The 15,598-nt window shown below is 39.9% G+C and overlaps 1 protein-coding gene across 1 annotated transcript in view; it reads right to left on the bottom strand.

The window, feature by feature from the left end:
* cacna1aa (calcium channel, voltage-dependent, P/Q type, alpha 1A subunit, a) overlaps positions 1-15,598 on the bottom strand; it is a 327,384-nt gene that overhangs the window by 291,967 nt on the left and 19,819 nt on the right.

Genomic DNA, 15,598 nt, shown 5'->3' with positions numbered 1-15,598 from the left:
AAACAAGGCATCGGACATATGCAAGGGTAGTGGATTCTGGTGGAACCAGTGGGGAGAATGCACCACCTGAAGAACAACAATCATTGGAACAGCAAGTTACAAACTTTTTATATCAAAATGGTGTTGACATCCATCAAGACACAATATCAGACTGCTATACTGTTCCAACTAAAGATAGAAAAAATAAACTGTCTAACATTGTTATACGATTTACAAGCAGAAAATATAAAAATGAAGTATTAAGACAGGCAAAGAATTTGAAAGGAACAAGTGTCTATATAAATGAGCATTTAACAAAAAAAAAAATGCAGATATTGCTAGGGAAGCAAGACTATTAAAAAAACAGAAGCACATTGTTGCTACATGGGTCTGGAATTGTAGGGTGTGGATTAGAGTAAAAGAAGGAACAAACGGTATACAAATCAAAAACATGGAGGACCTTACAAAATACAGACCTGAATAGACAATCAAATATGGCGTCTGTTGGTAACTGGACCAAAAAAAAAAAATCTGATCAAACATGGAAACAGATGATAAAATATATGACATAGACACTAATATTGATGAAAGTATATTTGACTTAAAAACGATTGGTTGCGAGTATTATATGGTAGAACAGCTAAATAGTGAAAAAATTGCAGAAGATACTCTGTCACTCTTACATATAAACAGTCGAAGCTTGTATTGTAAAATGTCGCAAATAAAAGATTATTTAAATCAGTTTAAAAATAAATTTAATATTGTTGCAATCACTGAATCTTGGCTTAATGATGATCTCATGACTGATGATCAAATAGAGGGATATGAGCTGTATTTTGTGAACAGAAGAGATAAAAGGGGCGGTGGTGTTGCTCTGTACATAAAGGCAGATCTGATATGTACAATTGTAGAAGAAATGACAACTGTGGATGACATCATAGAAATTGTAACAGTGGAACTTGTACATGAAACATCTAAAAATATTTTAATCAGTTGTGTATACAGAGCACCAGACACTTGTGTTGTGAAATTTATAGATAGAATAATAGAGCTATTCCATCAAATTAAAAACAAAACGCTTTTTATATGTGGAGACTTTAACATTAACATAGAGAGCTCCAGTTGCCAAAGAATAAGTGATTTTGTGAATTCAATGTATAGTTTGGGGTTATTCCACTTGATAACAAAACCAACCAGAATCACATTGCAAAGTGCAACGGTAATCGACAATATATTTACAAATAGAACAGATGAAATTATCAGGAATGGGATCTTGATGACAGATGTTAGTGATCATTTACCAGTCTTTTCAATATTTAAATATAAAAATAGGTACAAGAAAAAAGCTGTTATAAACTTTAAAAGAGACAAGTCAGTAAAAGCCTTAGAGGCATTAAAATATGATCTTAAAAATCAAAATTGGGAAGAAGTTTATGTCAGTGATGTTAATGTAGCATATAACTCATTTATGAAAATATTGATGAAATCATATAATAAAAACTGTAAATTAATAGAAATTAGTAAGAAAAGAGTAAATAAACCATGGCTGACAAAGGGAATAAAAAATGCTTGTGCAAAGAAAAACTATTTATACAGGTGCTTTTTAAAAATGCAAACAAAGGAAACAAAACACAGATACAAAAAATATAAAAATAAACTATTGACAATAATTAGGAAACAAAAAAAAAGATTATTATAGTGAACAATTAAATAAGAATAAAGATAATATGAGGGCAACATGGGGAATTATAAAAAGTGTGATTGAAAGTGATGGAGCGAAAGCAACTTTTCCAAATTACTTTGTCAAAGAAAATAAAGAGATATATGACATAAAAGAAGTGGCAAATGGGTTTAATGATTATTTTTCAATGTAGGATCAAGTCTGGTGGGAAATAAACCAATAGTAGAAGATACATTACATACACTTGTAAATACGGTCAATAGTATTTTCCTGGACAATGTGGAAAAAGATGAAATAAGAAATATTGTAAAAAAAACTGTGTAAGCAAAAGATCAACTGACCATGAAGATTTAGACATGATGACTGTAAAAAGTATAATCAATCAATCAATCAATCAATCAATTTTTTTTATATAGCGCCAAATCACAACAAACAGTTGCCCCATATTTGCAATCTGTCTCTGTCAACAGGGATTTTTCCAGATGAAATGAAAATTGCCAAGGTAGTCCCATTATATAAAAATGGAGACAAACATAAATTCTCTAATTACAGGCCAGTATCATTGCTTCCACAGTTTTCTAAAATTATGGAAAAAGTTTTTGTGACAAGGTTGGATAAATTCACTGAGAAACATCATATTTTAAATAATGCTCAGTATGGATTCAGAACAAAACATTCGACAGCTATGGCAATTATGGAATTAATAGAGAAAATATCAACAACAATAGAAAATAAGGATTATTTTGTAAGTATTTTTATTGACTTGAAAAAAGCTTTTGATGTTATTGACCACTCAAGATTGCTTCACAAGTTACAACAATATGGAATAAGAGGTATTGCACATCAGTGGGTAAAAAGCTACTTAGAAAACAGAAAACAGTTTGTTCAGATAAATAATTTCAAATCAGAATTGTGTAATATTGCTTATGGAGTACCACAAGGATCAGTACTTGGACCCAAACTGTTTATTTTGTATATCAATGATTTTATGAATGTATCTAATGTGCTTGGTAGCATTTTATTTGCTGATGATACAACGCTGTTTTACTCTGGATCAGATATACAGGATGTAGCACAAGTGATAAAAACAGAATTGGAAAAGGTTAAGCATTGGTTTGATATAAACAGACTGTCACTAAATATTAATAAGACAAATTTCATATTGTTTAATGACAGAGCAAAAAAAAAAAAATGTGTCATTACAAATAGATGGAATGGATATACAAAGGGTAAAAGAAATGAAATTTTTAGGAGTCATAATTGATGAAGATCTTACATGGAAGTCACACATAAATTACATAAAAGGAAAAATAGCGAAAGCCATTGCTGTTTTGCATAAAGTAAAATATTCATTAAATAGTTATGGTTTATTAACATTGTACAATTCATTGATTTTCCCATATTTAACTTATTGTGTAGAAATCTGGGGATCAACATATACAACTTATATACAACCTTTGTTTATTCTGCAGAAAAGGGCTTTAAGGGTGATTAGCAACAGTGGTTTTAGAGATCCATCTAAGCAAATAAAAATACTTTACCAACAAACATTCAAAATATGTTTGAGAAAAGAGTAAGTAGTTATAAACTGAAAGGAATAGAAGTCTTTAGAAAACCAACATACAGAACCAGAGTAAAAGAACGGAGTATTGCAGTAAATGGTGTAAAATTATGGAACAATCTCAACAAAGAAATTAAAGAATTAAGGTCGCTTAAATTATTTAAAAAACGTATTAAACTAGATGTATTAAGTAAGTATGAAACTATAAAATAAGTTAGTGGACTGTAAGGAAGTTAAAAAAAATGTAATTTGTTAATAATGTATAAAATGTTTTAAGTTTAAAAATGTAACCTGTCAGAGATGTAATCTATTTAACAATGGTCATAATTATGAAATAAGTCAGTGGTATGTGACAAGTTAAAGAAATACAATCTGTTAAATAATGTTGAAAAATGATGCTGGATATTGAAAGATTGTATTGTAAAAAGGGGCAGAAAATATAAGACTTGTCCTTCTCTCTGCTCCTTTTCATTCTGGTAATGGAGATGCTTTATTTCTGCTTTTCTGTTTTGTTTTTCTTTTTTTTCTTTTAAATGAATGAAATAAATAAATAATAAAAAAAAAAAAACAGTGGGAAGGAAAAACTCCCTTTTAACAGGAAGAAACCTCCAGCAGAACCAGGCTCATGGAGGGGCAGTCTTGCTTGCTTGCCTCTACTGGTGGTTGGCTCTCACTGCGATATTGTATCACTTCCTGTTCCGGAGCACAGCGGTGTTTTGCTGTATCTGTTAGCTGTTTAATCTGCGCAGTTCGATTGATCTAGTTACCTAGATAACGATTTGTTTCCCAGTGTAATCTTCACGTGCCTTAACTAAAGCACTCCCTCTGCTGAATCACCTCTAAATTATTTACACATTATTCACTTTGCATGTTTTTAGGAATCCGCTAGCTTAGCGCAGCTACTAGCTCTTAGCCGGTTTAGCATGGCGGCTTCTCCTGTCTCTCCTGCACTTTTCTGCTCTGGGTGTGAAATGTTTAGTTATTCCTCGGCCTCCTTTAGCAGTAATGGTACTTGTAATAAGTGTAGCTTATTCATAGCTTTGGAGGCCAGGCTGGGTGAATTGGAGACTCGGCTCCGCACCGTGGAAAATTCTACAGCTAGCCAGGCCCCTGTAGTCGGTGCGGACCAAGGTAGCTTAGCCGCCGTTAGTTTCCCTCTGGCAGATCCCGAGCAGCCGGGAAAGCAGGCCGACTGGGTGACTGTGAGGAGGAAGCGTAGTTCTAAACAGAAGCCCCGTGTACACCGCCAACCCGTTCACATCTCTAACCGTTTTTCCCCACTCGGAGACACACCCGCCGAGGATCAAACTCTGGTTATTGGCGACTCTGTTTGAGAAATGTGAAGTTAGCGACACCAGCAACCATAGTCAATTGTCTTCCGGGGGCCAGAGCAGGCGACACTGAAGGAAATTTGAAACTGCTGACTAAGGCTAAGCGTAAATTTGGTAATATTGTAATTCACGTCAGCAGTAATGACACCCGGTTACGCCAATCGGAGGTCACTAAAACTAACATTGAATCGGTGTGTAACTTTGCAAAAACAATGTTGGACTCTGTAGTTTTCTCTGGGCCCCTCCCCAATCGGACCAGGAGTGACATGTTTAACCGCATGTTCTCCTTGAATTGCTGGCTGTCTGAGTGGTGTCCAAAAAATGAGGTGGGCTTCAAAGATAATTGGCAAAGCTTCTGGGGAAAACCTGGTCTTGTTAGGAGAGACGGCATCCATCCCACTTTGGATGGAGCAGCTCTCATTTCTAGAAATCTGGCCAATTTTCTTAAATCCTCCAAACCATGACTATCCAGGGTTGGGACCAGGAAGCAGAGTTGTAGTCTTACACACCTCTCTGCAGCTTCTCTCCCCCTGCCATCCCCTCATTACCCCATCCCCGTAGAGACAGTGCCTGCTCCCAGACAACCGATAACCAGTAAAAATCTATTTAAGCATAAAAATTCAAAAAGAAAAAATAATATAGCACCTTCAACTGCACCACAGACTAAAACAGTTAAATGTGGTCTATTAAACATTAGGTCTCTCTCTTCTAAGTCCCTGTTAGTAAATGATATAATAATTGATCAACATATTGATTTATTCTGCCTTACAGAAACCTGGTTACAGCAGGATGAATATGTTAGTTTAAATGAGTCAACACCCCCTAGTCACACTAACTGCCACAATGCTCGTAGCACGGGCCGAGGCGGAGGATTAGCAGCAATCTTCCATTCCAGCTTATTAATTAATCAAAAACCCAGACAGAGCTTTAATTCATTTGAAAGCTTGACTCTTAGTCTTGTCCATCCAAATTGGAAGTCCCAAAAACCAGTTTTATTTGTTATTATCTATCGTCCACCTGGTCGTTACTGTGAGTTTCTCTGTGAATTTTCAGACCTTTTGTCTGACTTAGTGCTTAGCTCAGATAAGATAATTATAGTGGGCGATTTTAACATCCACACAGATGCTGAGAATGACAGCCTCAACACTGCATTTAATCTATTATTAGACTCTATTGGCTTTGCTCAAAATGTAAATGAGTCCACCCACCACTTTAATCATATCTTAGATCTTGTTCTGACTTATGGTATGGAAATTGAAGACTTAACAGTATTCCCTGAAAACTCCCTTCTGTCTGATCATTTCTTAATAACATTTACATTTACTCTGATGGACTACCCAGCAGTGGGGAATAAGTTTCATTACACTAGAAGTCTTTCAGAAAGTGCTGTAACTAGGTTTAAGGATATGATTCCTTCTTTATGTTCTCTAATGCCATATACCAACACAGTGCAGAGTAGCTACCTAAACTCTGTAAGTGAGATAGAGTATCTCGTCAATAGTTTTACATCCTCATTGAAGACAACTTTGGATGCTGTAGTTCCTCTGAAAAAGAGAGCTTTAAATCAGAAGTGCCTGACTCCGTGGTATAACTTACAAACTCGCAGCTTAAAGCAGATAACTCGTAAGTTGGAGAGGAAATGGCATCTCACTAATTTAGAAGATCTTCATTTAGCCTGGAAAAAGAGTCTGTTGCTCTATAAAAAAGCCCTCCGTAAAGCTAGGACATCTTACTACTCATCACTAATTGAAGAAAATAAGAACAACCCCAGGTTTCTTTTCAGCACTGTAGCAAGGCTGACAAAGAGTCAGAGCTCTATTGAGCCGAGTATTCCTTTAACTTTAACTAGTAATGACTTCATGACTTTCTTTGCTAATAAAATTTTAACTATTAGAGAAAAAATTACTCATAACCATCCCAAAGACGTATCGTTATCTTTGGCTGCTTTCAGTGATGCCGGTATTTGGTTAGACTCTTTCTCTCAGATTGTTCTGTCTGAGTTATTTTCATTAGTTACTTCATCCAAACCATCAACGTGTCTATTAGACCCCATTCCTACCAAGCTGCTCAAGGAAACCCTACCATTATTTAATGCTTCGATCTTAAATATGATCAATCTATCTTTATTAGTTGGCTATGTACCACAGGCTTTTAAGGTAGCAGTAATTAAACCATTACTTAAAAAGCCATCACTTGACCCAGCTATCTTAGCTAATTATAGGCCAATCTCCAACCTTCCTTTTCTCTCAAAAATTCTTGAAAGGGTATTTTATTACAGAGATTAGAGCATGCCATAGGTATTAAAGGCACTGCGCTGCGGTGGTTTGAATCATATTTATCTAATAGATTAAAATTTGTTCATGTAAATGGGGAATCTTCTTCACAGACTAAGGTTAATTATGGAGTTCCACAAGGTTCTGTGCTAGGACCAATTTTATTCACTTTATACATGCTTCCCTTAGGCAGTATTATTAGACGGCATTGCTTAAATTTTCATTGTTACGCAGATGATACCCAGCTTTATCTATCCATGAAGCCAGAGGACACACACCAATTAGCTAAACTGCAGGATTGTCTTACAGACATAAAGACATGGATGACCTCTAATTTCCTGCTTTTAAACTCAGATAAAACTGAAGTTATTTTACTTGGCCCCACAAATCTTAGAAACATGGTGTCTAACCAGATCCTTACTCTGGATGGCATTACCCTGACCTCTAGTAATACTGTGAGAAATCTTGGAGTCATTTTTGATCAGGATATGTCATTCAAAGCGCATATTAAACAAATATGTAGGACTGCTTTTTTGCATTTACGCAATATCTCTAAAATTAGAAAGGTCTTGTCTCAGAGTGATGCTGAAAAACTAATTCATGCATTTATTTCCTCTAGGCTGGACTATTGTAATTCATTATTATCAGGTTGTCCTAAAAGTTCCCTGATAAGCCTTCAGTTAATTCAAAATGCTGCAGCTAGAGTACTAATGGGGACTAGAAGGAGAGAGCATATCTCACCCATATTGGCCTCTCTTCATTGGCTTCCTGTTAATTCTAGAACAGAATTTAAAATTCTTCTTCTTACTTATAAGGTTTTGAATAATCAGGTCCCATCTTATCTTAGGGACCTCGTAGTACCATATCACCCCAATAGAGCGCTTCGCTCTCAGACTGCAGGCTTACTTGTAGTTCCTAGGGTTTGTAAGAGTAGAATGGGAGGCAGAGCCTTCAGCTTTCAGGCTCCTCTCCTGTGGAACCAGCTCCCAATTCGGATCAGGGAGACAGACACCCTATCTACTTTTAAGATTAGGCTTAAAACTTTCCTTTTTGCTAAAGCTTATAGTTAGGGCTGGATCAGGTGACCCTGAACCATCCCTTAGTTATGCTGCTATAGACTTAGACTGCTGGGGGGTTCCCAGCAGAAGACTGCCCATCCCTGAGCCTGGTTCTGCTGGAGGTTTCTTCCTGTTAAAAGGGAGTTTTTCCTTCCCACTGTAGCCAAGTGCTTGCTCACAGAGGGTCGTTTTGACCGTTGGGGTTTACGTAATTATTGTATGGCCTTACCTTACAATATAAAGCGCCTTGGGGCAACTGTTTGTTGTGATTTGGCGCTATATAAATAAAATTGATTGATTTAATTGATTGATTGATTCTGCTGGGACTGGTTGGGGCTGAGGGAGAGAACCGGGAAAAAGACATGCTGTGGAGGGGAGCAGAGATCAATCACTAATGATTAAATGCAGAGTGGTGCATACAGAGCAAAAAGAGAAAGAAACACTCAGTGCATCATGGGAACCCCCCAGCAGTCTAAGTCTATAGCAGCATAACTAAGGGATGGTGTTGTGAAAGTGTAGTGACACTGACCCACAACAGGGGGCGCAAATGAACGGCCAATAGATGAGCCAAAAAGTAACAATTTAATGTTGTGAAACGTGCACAACGAATATACAGACAACCTCAGAATATAATTACAGTCAAATCACAAAGGTGACGTGTGGGCAGGCTCGAGGATAGAAGACGTCTGTCCTGAGATGAACCGGAACCACACGATTTCCTCCGCCACCGAACCCAGAGAATACTGGAGCCGCCAAGTCCCGAATTCCCAGGTGATCACCGTCCCCGACTGTCGGATCTGGTACTGCTGGCGAGAACAAAGACAATCAAGTGTGGGTGTGTGTACACCCAGTAACAATAACGGTGGGAATGCCACCTCCACCTCTCACTCAATATGCTGATGTGTTTGCAGTGATCCCTCAGAGAAAAAGAGTGCCGTCCTGCACTCACTCAGCTTCCACAAAACAAGGAACCGGTACGCCTGCAAACACTCACAATGTACAGATTACAGATAAACACAAAAAGGCTGAGGATATTACCTACAATGAAGTACGATATCTCAGCAACGAGGTGGAGATGACGTCTGGTCTTTATGGAGTGTGATGATGAAGAATGTGTGACAGCTGTCAGGAATTAATGAGGCTGTGTCCGTGGCGGCAGCGCCCTCTCGTGCCTGAAGCCCGCACTTCAGGCAGGGCGCCCTTTGGTGGTGGGCCAGCAGTACCTCTTCTGGCAGCCCACACAACAGATGGTTCAGGGTCACCTGATCCAGCCCTAACTATAAGCTTTAGCAAAAAGGAAAGTTTTAAGCCTAATCTTAAAAGTAGAGAGGGTGTATGTCTCCCTGATCCGAATTGGGAGCTGGTTCCACAGGAGAGGAGCCTGAAAGCTGAAGGCTCTGCCTCCCATTCTACTCTTACAAACCCTAGGAACTACAAGTAAGCCTGCAGTCTGAGAGCGAAGCGCTCTATTGGGGTGATATGGTACGAAGAGGTCCCTAAGATAAGATGGGACCTGATTATTCAAAACCTTATAAGTAAGAAGAAGAATTTTAAATTCTATTCTAGAATTAACAGGAAGCCAATGAAGAGAGACCAATATGGGTTAGATATGCTCTCTCCTTCTAGTCCCTGTTAGCACTCTAGCTGCAGCATTTTTAATTAACTGAAGGCTTTTCAGGGAACTTTTAGGACAACCTGATAATAATGAATTACAATAGTCCAGCTAGAGGAAATAAATGCATGAATTAGTTTTTCAGCATCAATCTGAGACAAGACCTTTCTAATTTTAGAGATATTGCGCAAATGCAAAAAAGCAGTCCTACATATTTGTTTAATATGCGCATTGAATGACATATCCTTATCAAAAATGACTCCAAGATTTCTCACAGTATTACTAGAGGTCAGGATAATGCCATCCAGAGTAAGGATCTGTTTAGACACCATGTTTCTAAGATTTGTGGGGCCAAGTACAATAACTTCAGTTTTATCTGAGTTTAAAAGCAGGAAATTAGAGGTCATCCATGTCTTTATGTCTGTAAGACAATCCTGCAGTTTAGCTAATTGGTGTGTGTCCTCTGGCTTCATGGATAGATAAAGCTGGGTATCATCTGCGTAGCAATGAAAATTTAAGCAATGCCATCTAATAATACTGCCTAAGGGAAACATGTATAAAGTGAATAAAATTGGTCCTAGCACAGAACCTTGTGGAACCCCATAATTAACCTTAGTCTGTGAAGAAGATTCCCCATTTACATGAACAAATTGTAATCTATTAGATAAATATGATTCAAACCACCGCAGCGCAGTGCCTTTAATACCTATGGCATGATAGGTATTAAATAGGCTTTTCACCGCAGGATATGTGGTGAAAAGCTTGAGGAGACAGACGAGCCCCACTTGTGCTATATGACACCAATCAAACCAGCAGAGTCTTATTCTGACAAATACGTGTTTTATGACTTTGAAACATTTATGAATGATGTCAGAGAACACGTCCTGTTTTATGTCAGCACCCAGACGATGACTGGCCGCATCTGGAACGCATGGGGACTGATTGCGTTGCTGAATTTTTCAAACATTTTAGAGCAAAGAAATTCGAGGATCACATCTTCATAGTGCACAGTTCTAAAGGATTCGACAGTTATCTCCTTCTGCAATATTTAATCAGTCAGGGTATCACTCCTGAACTGATTATGTCAGGGAGTAAACTTCTGCAAATGTCCGATCGCGCATTCAGGCAGAAGTACATTGATTCGCTGTCATTTTTAACCATGCGCCTCGCTCAAATGCCGAAAGCTATGGGTATCGAAGTGGAGGTGGGTATGCGGAAAGGTTACTTTCCGCACCTGTTCAGCTCAGCAAAAAATTTGGATTATATCGGTTCATATCCTGATCCCGCTGCGTATGGCGTGGTGAAAATGTCTGAGACAGAAAAACGGGAATTTGATGCGTGGTACAAAACCAGACAGAACTCCGTTTTCGATTTTAAAGCAGATGATGATGTACTGCGATAATGACACTAAAATTCTCGCAGCAGCATGCGCTAAATTTATGAAGGAATTTGTCAGCGAAACCCGCGTGGACCCTTTCAGCTGCACTACAATTGCCTCAGCCTGTATGAACGTTTTTAAAAGGAACTTTCTTCCACCTAATACATTGGCCTTACCGACAGCCGACAATTACCGGCAACAGTATGAAAGAGTTTCAGACAGTTCGATTCAATGGTTAGAATGGGAAATGGAGAACCGAAATATTACAATCGCTCACGCACTGAACCAGGGTGAGAAAAAGCTGGGGGCGTATACCGTTGATGGTTATGCAGAGGTTAACGGGGTGAAAAATGTCTGGGAATTCCTTGGTTGCTTTTATCACGGTTGTCCAACCTGTTTTCTGGTCCATGAAAAAAATCCTCTTCTGAACACCACATTCGGTCAGCTGTACGCGGTGTGTCAGATGAAATTAGCAGCTTTGCGGGTGATGGAGGGTGTCAGTCTTACCATTATCTGGGAGCATGAATGGAATAACATCCAAAAAAAAAATCAGACAGTCCAACAATTTCTCCAGCAGTACCGAGCCCTGAAACCCCTCAAACCAAGAGACACTTTGTACGGGGGACGGACAGCCCCTGCGCATCTGCGGTACACATCAGGTCAGGGTGAACAGATTCATTATGTGGATGTGACGTCTTTGTACCCTTACGTTAACGTAAATTTCACATACCCCAAAGGACATCCGAAAATCATCGTCAGGGATTTCCAAGACCCTCGTTCATATTTTGGTCTCATCAAAGCTAGCGTGTACCCGCTGCACGGGATACATTTCCCCATTCTTCCTTACCGGACGCCTCAGGGAAAGCTAGTCTTTCCTCTTTGTCACCTGTGTGCTGATCTCAACAACCAAGATGAATCATGCACACACAGCGATCAGGAAAGAGCTTTGAATGGGACGTGGCCGACCCCTGAATTTCACAAAGCTTTGGATAAAGGTTACATTGTGGCAGAGATTAACGAGGTCTGGCATTTCGAAACTAAAAGCGATAATATATTTGTGGGGTACATAAACACATTTTAAAAACATAAACATTTCTATTCTCCGACCAGTATGACATCACCTATTTTTCATTTCTGAATAATGATGTGGCTATGGTCCAATGGCGGTATGGGTCACAATACATAGCTCATCCGGGTAAAGCAGATATACTCAACAAAAATATAAACGCAAAACTTTTGGTTTTGCTCCCATTTTGTATGAGATGAACTCAAAGATCTAAAACTTTTTCCACATACACAATATCACCATTTCCCTCAAATATTGTTCACAAACCAGTCTAAATCTGTGATAGCGAGCACTTCTCCTTTGCTGAGATATTCCATCCCACCTCACAGGTGTGCCATATCAAGATGCTGATTAGACACCATGATTAGTGCACAGGTGTGCCTTAGACTGCCCACAATAAGAGGCCATTCTGAAAGGTGCAGTTTTATCACACAGCACAATGCCACAGATGTCGCAAGATTTGAGGGAGCGTGCAATTGGCATGCTGACAGCAGGAATGTCAACCAGAGCTGTTGCTCGTGTATTGAATGTTCATTTCTCTACCATAAGCCGTCTCCAAAGGCATTTCAGAGAATTTGGCAGTACATCCAACCAGCCTCACAACCGCAGACCACGTGTAACCACACCAGCCCAGGACCTCCACATCCAGCATGTTCACCTCCAAGATCATCTGAGACCAGCCACTCGGACAGCTGCTGAAACAATCGGTTTGCATAACCAAAGAATTTCTGCACAAACTGTCAGAAACCGTCTCAGGGAAGCTCATCTGCATGCTCGTCGTCCTCATCGGGGTCTCGACCTGACTCCAGTTCGTCGTCGTAACCGACTTGAGTGGGCAAATGCTCACATTCGCTGGAGTTTGGCAGAGGGAGAGGTGTTCTCTTCACGGATGAATCCTGGTTCACACTGTCCAGGGCAGATGGCAGACGGCGTGTGTGGCATCGTGTGGGTGAGCGGTTTTCTGATGTCAATGTTGTGGATCGAGTGGCCCATGGTGGCGGTGGGGTTATGGTATGGGCAGGCGTCTGTTATGGACGAAGAACACAGGTGCATTTTATTGATGGCATTTTGAATGCACAGAGACACCGTGACGAGATCCTGAGGCCCATTGTTGTGCCATACATCCAAGAACATCACCTCATGTTGCAGCAGGATAATGCACGGCCCCATGTTGCAAGGATCTGTACACAATTCTTGGAAGCTGAAAATGTCCCAGTTCTTGCATGGCCGGCATACTCACCGGACATGTCACCCATTGAGCATGTTTGGGATGCTCTGGACCGGCGTATTCGACAGCGTGTACCAGTTCCTGCCAATATCCAGCAACTTCGCACAGCAATTGAAGAGGAGTGGACCAACATTCCACAGGCCACAATTGACAACCTGATCAACTCTATGCGAAGGAGATGTGTTGCACTGCATGAGGCAAATGGTGGTCACACCAGATACTGACTGCTATCCCCCCCCAATAAAACAAAACTGCACCTTTCAGAGTGGCCTTTTATTGTGGACAGTCTAAGGCACACCTGTGCACTAATCATGGTGTCTAATCAGCATCTTGATATGGCACACCTGTGAGGTGGGATGGATTATCTCAGCAAAGGAGAAGTGCTCACTATCACAGATTTAGACTGGTTTGTGAACAATATTTGAGGGAAATGATGATATTGTGTATGTGGAAAAAGTTTTAGATCTTTGAGTTCATCTCATACAAAATGGGAGCAAAACCAAAAGTGTTGCGTTTATATTTTTGTTGAGTGTAATATATTTATTGCTGCATTCACCACATCATATGCATGCTTGACTCTGTATGGATTTATGGAAAAGGTGGCGACCCCAGAGAGGATCCTGTACTAAGATACAGATAGCCTGATCTATGTCTGCAGGGATGGTGAAACCCCGTTACCCACCGGTAATTTTCTCGGGCACTTAACAGATGAGTTGAGTGGGGACACCACTGTTGAATTTGCGGCAGCGGGACCGAAACGTTACGCGTATAAAACCTCGAGTGGAAAAACTGTTATGCGCGTGAAAGGGATCACACAAACTCGTGCTAGCTGTCAAAAAATGAACTTTGACAGCGTCAAAGACTTGATCGAGGGTTATGTAAAAAATCCTGCCAATGGGTCCATGATCAAAGCGCCACAGCAGGGTATCAAACGTCATAAAAACAAACAAACACGTCATTCCAGAAAACCTTCCGAGTCATGTATGACAAACGACGTCTTTTGCCTGATGGTCTGACTGAACCCTTTGGATATTGAAAAGCATGTCTGATTTTGGAGAGCCTATCCTGTTTGACCCGAGATTGCAGACACCTTTCTCATGCCTCGGAATACGACCAAATGGATCAGGAAAAACTGTTTTTGTTAAATCATTATTGGAGAACTGTGATCACGTAATGAAAGATGTGCCGGAAAATATTGTATGGATTTACACCTCATTCCAACCCATGTACTCTGAACTGAGGGCGAAGAATAAAAACATTAAATTTGTGCAAGGTCTGCCTGATTCTTTCGAAGACGAAAGCCTGTTTCCTTCTGGTAAGTCTCACCTGATAATATTGGACGATCTCATTTTTCAGGCGGCTGATGACCCCGGAGTTGTGAGAGTATTTACACAGTACAGACACCATAGGAATATGTCAATAATTGTAATAACTCAGAATGTGTTTCATCAGGGGAAATACAGCAGAACAATCAGTCTCAGCACAAGCTATATGGTGCTCTTTAAAAACCCACGTGATAAGCTGCAGATGAATATTTTAGCTCACCAAATGTTCCCCTCAAAAAAACAATATTTTTTGGACAGCTTAGAAGACGCAACCAGTGAACCATACGGATATTTATTCCTGGACTGTACACAAAACTGCCCAGATTGGTTTAGACTGAGAACAGGGTTGTTGCAAAATCAGTGGCTGTTTATATTGCAAAATCCAACAGGAGACCATGAGCTCACTTTTAAAAAGGAACGCCGACATTCTTAAAACTCTAATCAAAGCCAGCCCACATCAGCGTCAAGACATTTTGAGAAAGGCGGCTCCCGATCTTCTGCGTGCCTTATCTGAGATTGCTCTGAATATTTTAAAGGGTAATATCGTCCTGAACAGGAGACAATTCAGCACCCTGAAAAGGAGGAGAAAAGCTTTACGGCTTTTGGCGGCTAAAAAGACCAGCTTAAAGAGTAAACGCAGGAGTCTTATACAGACTGGAGGATTCCTGTTGCCACTACTGGCTGCTGCATTGCTGATTATTACTCAACTCATACGAGGATAAATGACGTCAAAATCGACTCAGAAGATGTTTCTGTTAACGCCCCAGCAACTTGAACAGATGACCTCAAAAAAGCAACAGTTGAATCCTGGTGGTGCAGACAAAAGACAGTGCGCTGAAAATGATTTGGATTTTATGAGGGCAGTTATAGCCGCGGATGGACAGAGTCCTTTTGAGAAAATTAAAAGATACGAGGCTCTCCTGCAGCGTTATTTAATGCTTATCAGGCAGGGGGAGAATGAAAAGCGGGCACGTGTTTCACCCTCTGAAAAGGAGTCCGTTATTATACCCAAAGAGGAGTTGTTCACGGGTACCGTGAGGGAGGTGATAGAGAACCTGCCCTCGAGAGACCGTAAGAACGCAGAGTATATTATGAGGAAGATTTCC

Source organism: Thalassophryne amazonica, chromosome 16 (genome assembly GCF_902500255.1).
Source record: "Thalassophryne amazonica chromosome 16, fThaAma1.1, whole genome shotgun sequence".
In the NCBI taxonomy this organism is placed as follows: Eukaryota; Metazoa; Chordata; class Actinopteri; order Batrachoidiformes; family Batrachoididae; genus Thalassophryne; species Thalassophryne amazonica.
Note: the sequence above shows the minus strand (reverse complement) of the source record. Positions and strands in the feature narration are given on the sequence as shown.